This window comes from Antennarius striatus, chromosome 24 (genome assembly GCF_040054535.1).
Source record: "Antennarius striatus isolate MH-2024 chromosome 24, ASM4005453v1, whole genome shotgun sequence".
Taxonomy (NCBI): Eukaryota; Metazoa; Chordata; class Actinopteri; order Lophiiformes; family Antennariidae; genus Antennarius; species Antennarius striatus.
Window position 1 is genome coordinate 7,366,533 of NC_090799.1, and position 6,882 is coordinate 7,373,414.

Here is a 6,882-nt window from a genome sequence, read left to right on the forward strand (position 1 = left end):
TAGCCTCGAACAAACCTCTCCTATTGCAGATTTTTTTTGGCCTGGACTTGGTGTGAATGTAGCCAAAAGCCCGTTTGTGTTGAAGTCTTTATTCACGTTTGTTTTCCATTAAAAGATAAGCCATTCATGACTTTGTCTCGCTGTGGATTGGTGGAAATGTCCACATGATGAAGTAAACTGGTGTTTGATTTCATCACCGTTGACCTGCGAGTGTTTATTGGTGCTGCTGTGATGGGACACTCCAACGGCTTCTCCAGATTCCCCTCCTCATTTTTCCTCTCTCAACCACCGCATTTTAAATTCCTCCCCGCCCAGAGTGCCTCCATCCCTTCATCATCCGCGCCTCCACTTCGACCCGCCATCCATCCCTCCACCTCTTCACGTTCGTCTGCATGGAGAGTCTCATCCTGCCCCGGCTAATTGTCTCTAATTAGAGTCATTCAGCAGGGGTTAATCAAGGATGACTTACGCAGATTATGACTGGTGCGGGTGGGTGTTGGGGGGTGGGGGGGGCAGACAGCTTTGCCATCAGGCTCTCCTTTTAACACAGCCTGGGGACCCGGCGTAGATAAATGTGTTCAAACCAATAGCACCCAATCATGTTTTAGGACATGTGCACCACCCCCACAACGGGCCAGAGAAACTTCACTTCTTTACTAAAAAAAAATTATCGCCTCATTGTCACCAATGTTGTCAAGAAAAGTGCAATTTCATCTGATATATGAAATTAGAACAAGAAGAAAACCTGTGAGTTGAAAGTGCTTAAATAAAAGATTGGAATGTTTCCATCCACCTGTTCATCTGTTTGCAGCTCAGAAGACTGAGTTGAGTTTTGAAGCATCTGGTAACGACTTGTCTGCGATTCCTCAACAGCTGCACGGCTTTCTGAGAAACAGTCGATTGGGATTTTCTTCATTTGGAAACTTCCAGATCTTGGTGTGTAGACCCTTCAGCTGCATCTTGTCACGTTGAGCAGGTATTAGGACCCATATGCAGGACACCGGTGGAGAAGCTTTCATCCACAGTTTAATCAGAAAAACCAAAACTAGAGACACAGGAGAGGATACAAAACAAGATGTGGGCAAAGGTACAAAACAATCTGACAAGGCTCCATACACAAGATCGGCCTTTCCTCCTGCCTCATCCCAACACAGCAGAGCAACATGGCAACATGAACCATGACACATCTGACTGTAAATGATTACAAAAAAAGAGACATTTTAATAAGAGGTACAGTCCGACGTTAAAATGTGTCAGTCTGCAGAGATAATAAGATGCTCTGGCCCTCCCTGACATCGCTGGGTTCTTCTTGAACCACAAACCTCTGATGCTCTAACAGAACATGTAATAACCTGGAGTCTCTCTTTGGAGGAAACGGCTTCATTTATTCTACAGAAATGACACTCTAATGCAGTCTGTGAAATCAGCGCCGTGTTCTCACGTCAGCGTCATATGCACAACGCAATATCAGCTCCTTTTATTGCTTCACCCTTTTCTTATATAAAGAGACCTGCTGTAATTATTTTGGAGGGCTATACTGTACCGGGACCCCTCTGGGACCAGAAACATTATGGCTGGGCATAACGCACACACAGACACGCACATACACACACCCACTGGCATACCAGACAAAGAGTAATGGCCCAACCCCAAATAGTAATGGCTGCTCATTCTGCGAGTGTGTGCGAGCAGCGGCGTGCATGTATTCATCTGAGCATGCTCCTACGGAGTCTGTTTGATGTGACTAGTCCATTAGATCTTCAATGGGCTCCAGCACCATAATCCTGAATACACCCAGGGTTTTTTTCCATGGTCTCTTCCCTGGAGCTGCCCCCCAGTACAGATTGCTACTGTCACCGCTGAAGCAGACAAATTCCCCCCGCAGATCCTCTGCATACGGGATGGAATTGTCTGGTTATGGCTCGGCTACGTCGCCCCCATGGCCACATTAGCCGGTGGCTGTAAAAATACTATTAGGATCCAAATCATCCCGGTCCAAAGACAACGGCGGGGCAAAGAGAAGTCATGAGGGGTGATTGGAGACAGGAAGGATGGGGTGGTGCTCCATTTGCACACCTGAACATGAGGATTTAAATATATACCTGACTTTCGCTGCCGCGTAGTCGTCCTAATCCACCGCAGCCAATCAATAAGCAGCTGACAGGTAGCGGAATACGATACAGAGAATAGCAGCAGTTTGACAGCTGGGGAGGGAAGCAGGGACCACATGCATTGGAAGATTTCTCCATCGGCCTCAGAAACAGGACTCCTATAGAGAGACGGAAAATTGTTTCGTCAAGTTATTTATAGTCAGTCCTGTAATTCTGTTTTTCTACACACAAAGCTTGTGTCCATATAAAACAGCTTATTGGAGACTCTCCTAGAATCCATCGGTATTTCTTTACATTTCAATACCTTAATTTGTCAAATCTTTCATTGGAATGATGATCAAAATTAGGCATAGGTGACTAAAGTGAAACGTTTCCCACTTTTGGGAAACATTTCACTTTTAATATGCTTGAACTGCTGGATGGAAGAACTGTCAAAAGAATGGAATGATTGGATTTCAGAGGAGATCTGGTTAATGCTGGAATTCACACACATAACCCAACATAAACATCAATGTAGTTTTTTCAAATGACAAGAAAACATCTATAATTGTTTTTCTACTCCGTCTTTCCTTCTGTCTTTGGTGGCGGATGAAGATCCGCCGCTAATGTCCCTCTTCCATCACCTCTCCTCTCCAGCTGCAGAACCCTGATTGGAGCTGGAACCGCCCAGTGATTGCAGTCACTTATTGGGGACAAAAAAGGAAACAGGAAAAAAAAACTCATTTAATTTATTCTACCTATCTCTCACTCCCTATCTTCTAGTGTTTTGCGAGGTGGAAATTGGAAACGCCCCACAAATACGTTGGGGATACATCCCAAACTGAATGGAGGCGCCATCACGGCGAGAGGTGAAGCACAGCGGGGCTTAAAAATCTCTGGCTCGCTCGCTCTCGCTCAATGATTGTCTCATCAGCAGGAGTAATTTGGGTTTCTGGTTATCGCGTCATTTCTGAGGCCAATGAGGGGAGAAACGAGGAGAGACGTAATTACTTCTCCGGCAGACGGAGAACATATGAGGAATGGGAGAGTAATTAATAACTGGCTGGTACCCCGACTGCAGGAGATGCTACCGCCGCTTCCTCCGAGACAAGACTCTGCTCTCGGTGAGAAACGAGTGGGAGCATGGTCTAGTAGCAGCCTGATGGATCAGCAACAGGCATTTCAAAGAGGCAGAAAGAAAACGAAATGAGATAGCAAGGTAAGAGTGAACGAGGCGGGGGAGGGAAGCCGTGGAAGGAAGATGAGACGAAGGAGTGATGGGAGCTTAGGAGGGAAGACAGATGGGAGGTGGAGTGGATGGATGGCGAGGGGAGAGATTGGCCTCGGCTTTAGTGCACCTGAGAGGCAAGAAGAGAAGGGATGAGAGGGGATGGTGGCGAATCGGTAAGGGCCAAAGGCAGGGGAGAGGTGGAGCAGGACGGCCGGGATGGGGGAGCACAAGCAGTACCAGGAGTCTTCCCGTCAAACAGCTCTTTTTTCTGACAGTGGCTTGTACAGAATTAATCAAGAATATATCACAATTCATATTCCTTGCTCAACCCTTTCATTTTCTCACCTGCATTTGAATAATATTTGCTGTTTCCCTCCTATTACCACGACGCATAGATTATTTAACGGAGCTCCTTGGCAACGGGATTGACAATGCCGCCATGGCTTCCGCTCCGTCCGAGGTGCTTCATCTCAGCCTTGACAACACATTAGCTCACACTTAACTACGTTTTTTCTTTAGAGCCATTCCTTTAGCATCTCCGTTTTCACTCTGTTCAGTAAAGTGTGTCTGGTGGCGGATTCCAGGAACAACCAGACGATCGGCGCTTGTCAAAATGCAATCTGGAGGCTTAGGCGAAGTCAACAAGATGAGAGCTGCTACCTGAGCTGAGGAGGAGGAGGAGCAGGATGAGGAGGAAGAGGCCCAGGCGATGATGTTTACCTGTATGTCTGGGTGGAACGCACAAAAACACACAAACAAATACACACGTGTGTCGATAGCAATCTGCCGAACAGGAGCGTAAACGCCAAGAGATTGCAATCGTGCACAGTGGAGTAATACGTCTGCCTTGCATATCCATTAGGTACATATGAAAACACGCAAACACCAACACACATTGATGGTATCTGGACAGCACAAACAAAACCTGATCGCAATCAAAGGTAGGTAGTAGGCACACACACACACACACACACACACACACACACACACACACACACACACACACACACACACACACGCTCAAGCCATGATTGACCGTCTTGGCCAGAGCCTGATGACTCTTCTTCATGAGATATGCGTTCGGACTCCAGAGCGGCGTTGGAAGACAATACATAAAGCAGTGGTTCTTAACCTTGTTGGAGGTACCGAACCCTGCAGGTTTCATATGTTCACTCACTGAACCCTTCTCTAGTAAAAAAAATATTTATTTTTTTGTCAAATTTAAGACATAAGTATATGTTTTATTGATGTATTTAATGAATTGTGCATTAATGTCACCTTTTTCAAAGAACAAAACCAAGACAGTGCATGACACACATGAAATGACCTACCTGCAAATCAGTGTGACTTCTGCTGTTGTTATTGAGAGACCAGTTCAAATATGTGTGGCTTCACCTTGTCCAGTGCTACTCTTATGTCATTTTCACAGCAAAGTCTGTTTCTTTTGTTTTCCACGCAGCTTAAGGAAGTGTTCCTTTATTTTTGCTAGTGCGAGACTAGAGTTGCTCAACTTGACATTGCAAATCATGCAGAACGCTGACTCCCATCACATTCCGTTATACAGTAAATGTAAATTCACGTTGCACATAATTGTCCGACCACTTTCTGTTTTTGCTCAACATAGTTACTATGAATTAAAATATTAAGAAAGCAATCAGATGATGTACCATCATGACAGGCATAAATCGACTCCTAAGTGCGCAAAATCCCACGTAGCACAGGTAGGCTAATCGATGTAGCGTGATCACCTGCAGCTAGTGATGACTAAGCGGGCGTGTCATCACGAATTGACACGATGTGTCAAACGTACACAGTGATTTGTGTATGTTTGAAACACCCGACACATCCTGTTGGGTTTTTTGTCTTGACCTCCGTCTCCGCCAAACCCCTGAGACCAACTCACCGAACCCCTAGGGTTCAATCCAACCCAGGTTAAGACCCATTGGCATAAAGGCTTATTATGGATCGGTGCTGATAGAGAGGATTCAAGTTTCAAGTTTATTTATTTTTATATAGCCCAGATTCACAAACAATGTCTCAAAGGGCTTTACAATCTGCACTGGGAGGAGCCGGGAGTTGGCGCCAGTGAGGGGTGAAGAGCTCCAGAGCTGTGAAGAGTTTCACATTGTTCCAGGCCAGCACCAATCACTGGCTTTCATTAGACTCTGAGAGCGTCTGTTTACAGTTCTGTTCCATTCTGCCCATTGGCTTATCCCAGCTCTGTGGCGGTGAGCGACTCTGTAGTTTCCCTTCGCATGATCTGTTCTTTCCACCAATCCGGAGGCTTCCTGTCAATCAGGGCAACCCTGAATGGGAGCTGATTGAACACGTCCAATCCCCTACTTTGTTCTCCGTCGCCGCTGCTCTCTTGAAGTTGCTGCTCCACCGCCATCGACCTCTTCCCGTTGAATCAACTCGGCTGCATGCTGAGGTGGGGGTTTCTGGACCTCTGCTGAGGCTATGCACCATCGTGGGACGTGCGCGACCCACTGAGCCACAACCCATCAGGTGAGGATGGAGGAGGTTCCTCTACCTGTCCCCAGCACCTGTGGAGGGCCGTTGGCGGGGCAATGGGTGCTTTGCATGTAGACAGGGGAGGCGGACAAAACCCACTGGGGTTACAGGATGTTTCCAGCCAGCCATGACGACAGTCAGAACCCCCACCCCCCAGCCCCCAACCCCCACTGAGGCAACCGCCACATGGGAGGCATAGATAGGGGAGGGGTAGGAAGTCTTGTTTTTTATGTGTGAGCAGGTGTTTGTGTGTGTGTGTGTGTGTGTGCGTGCGTGCGTGCGTTCGTGCGTGCGTGCGTGCGTGCGTGCGTGTGTGTGTGTGTGTGTGTGTGTGTGTGTGTGTGTGTCAGTGTGTGTGTGTGTCAGTGTGCATAGGATACCTGCATGCGCTCCAGCAGGAGAAGAGCCACTTCATGCAACCCAAGACAGACAGAAGAGTCAGAAAGAGAAGAATAGAAGGATTCTTCAGGTGTGATGGGTTAACGTCGGGGGTAACATCTGGGGTAACATCCTGGGTAAGGTGATAGCATCAAGATATACGTCACACCCGGCAATGTCCAAGAATAAAAGCTGTAGCTACCACAAATAGGAAACACAGATGAACAGAGAGGCTGGTTCGTGATGCGGAACAAAAAGACACACTGACAGGACCACACACGATAAAATAACAATAAACCCGTCCAATCCGGTTGCCCGGATTGGATGGGCCCCTCCTCCTCAGCTATAATCAGCAGCTCATTTGTTGTCTCCTCGTTTTCGTCGTGGCATTCCATTAGCGGAAACATTTTCTGAGCTGTTAACCTGGCGAAAGCACCTTGTTTGTAATTAACGACAGTGATCAGCGTTGTGCCGGAGAAGGAAACATAAGTCCTGCTTAATAAGGGGTACAATCTGTGTGCAGATAACTCCCCCCACCTTTCTGAAGTAAACAATATGGTTTAACATTAAAACGGGGGCTTCCTACACAACCACTCAGCGTTATCTGATGTAATAATGCCGTTTTCACTGCCGGCATCAGAAAGCAGATTTAGCAGCTGATTTGGGCGG